We start from the raw sequence: 1,866 nt of genomic DNA, 5'->3' as shown, positions 1-1,866 counted from the left end.
AATCTGGTGAGAAAAATAGAAAGATGTTTGGAAATGCTTGAAGATCACATTTTTTGTCTTTTAACAGATTTAATCATTTTCTTTTTCCATTTTTCTTTCTTCCCCTTGCTACATTTTGTTTAATATATCAGGGCTTAAAGCCTTAAACCCCTTCCAAAATTTTGTGGGACCTATAAAATTTGGGACAGCTGAGTACGGAGATCTTGCTCTTGCATCTGCTTCGTGAAACCATCTGTATATGGTGTCTTGGGTTGGATTTCTGCCAATTACCCGAAAAATTAGTTGCCTACCCACTCTTATAATTGTGAGATTTAATTTATTTTTATTATAAGGTAGGATTGTGGCATTTTTTTCCACCCATTTACGGGATCACCTTGTCATGTGTCACGTTTGGCATTATTCTTGACTAGTCAAACTCACGTTTTAGTCAATATTTTAGTTGATTATGAGAGCCTACATAGGGGATAAGAACTTGAGTTTGTCATGGATTTGTTTTGATACCATTTTTGTGGAGCGAACATTTGTTAACTACCTGCCTCTATATAGTCCAAGATCCAATCCATTTTTATCCTATGTGAGATTGCAATAATAGCATGGATGTCTATGCCCTGATTTATGTTAATTACCTACAATATTCCGCTATGAGTTGCTGCTATTATCATTCATTTTGCGCACAAAAGAGAAAACAGAAAAGAGAAAGGAAAGCTATTACCTTTTTAAATCCGGTGTTACAAACATTGATAATAATATGCTAGTACTTGATGGCATTACCATTACAATTTTCTGCAACAATGCTCTAATCCTTCCTTTTCATTTCGTGTGTTTAATTTTATGTTCCCCGATTGATTAAAATAGGAGGTCACTTCTTCAAGCTGCTCCAAGGGTGAGAAGGTCTTCTTTAAGCAACCTGGCTCGTGGGTTTTATCGGCAAGGTTAAGAGTTTCGTTACCTGAACCAAGAATGGCTTTTGCTTTCTACCGCCCTCCTTTTATATGGGGCTCTGACTTCTCTACTTTTACTTACTGTGCAGGGCATGAATATTTAAGCTTGGATAGTAATGAATATTCTCGTAACTCGAGCTCCAAGTTGCAGCATCTAGCATGGCATCCAGCCGAAAACTTGATAGCCTGTGGTTCTGGAAATAGCTTGTTCTTGTATCACGCGTAGTTTCCTCCTGTATAGACAGACGTAAATATAATGGAATCCAAATCTAGTCAGGATATATTTGTTAGAAATCACATAATTAGAACTTGGAAAAATAAAATACATGAAATTTCTCTCACTCCTCTCTTGATGTCTTTGTCCATAAAATCAAGGAGGAGATAGATATTAAATGAATAGGATTACGACATGGACATAGGAACTCTCTTAACAGACTCTTCAATAAAGAGTTAGGTCTTACATTTATGGTTTGACACAATTTACATAGGTAGTTCTCATTTCCTTAATTTCACCAATTATCTTGAACGGAAATTAGGATATTTTGGTATTATAAGATTTTTAAAAGGGTATTTATGACTTTTTGTGAAAAATCCTTAAACTTTCTTTTCTATTTACAGGAGAATGATAGTTTCCCATCATGTTAAGATCTGTTAATTGATATGGAATAAGTAGTGTAAAGATGAAAAACCCTTTACTATTTGAATCCATATCCATCCTACTATCCCCAAATCCTTCACCTTTGATACCTTTTACTTTTTTTTTTGAAGAGGTTTTTGTTTGAGTTGTTGGTGAAGAAGGTGGCCCAAAGGGGAGCGAAGACAAGATCAGAGTTGTTGAGGAAGAGGAAGGCGATTTTCAGCTTGGAATTTGACAAGGACAAGTGGGACAATTGCTTGGTAGCCATCGCAATTTAGGATGTAAAAA

At 35.6% G+C, this 1,866-nt stretch overlaps 1 long non-coding RNA gene across 1 annotated transcript; it reads left to right on the top strand.

Moving 5' to 3' along the window:
* The first annotated feature begins 849 nt into the window (after nt 1-849).
* LOC116146486 lies at nt 850-1,407 on the top strand. Its single transcript, XR_004130506.1, has 2 exons — nt 850-932; nt 1,031-1,407. It is a non-coding gene; the product is annotated as an uncharacterized LOC116146486 (long non-coding RNA).
* The last annotated feature ends 459 nt before the right edge of the window (nt 1,408-1,866 follow it).

The sequence above is a fragment of the Pistacia vera genome, unplaced genomic scaffold (assembly GCF_008641045.1).
Source record: "Pistacia vera cultivar Batoury unplaced genomic scaffold, PisVer_v2 Contig478, whole genome shotgun sequence".
In the NCBI taxonomy this organism is placed as follows: domain Eukaryota; kingdom Viridiplantae; phylum Streptophyta; class Magnoliopsida; order Sapindales; family Anacardiaceae; genus Pistacia; species Pistacia vera.
Note: the sequence above shows the minus strand (reverse complement) of the source record. Positions and strands in the feature narration are given on the sequence as shown.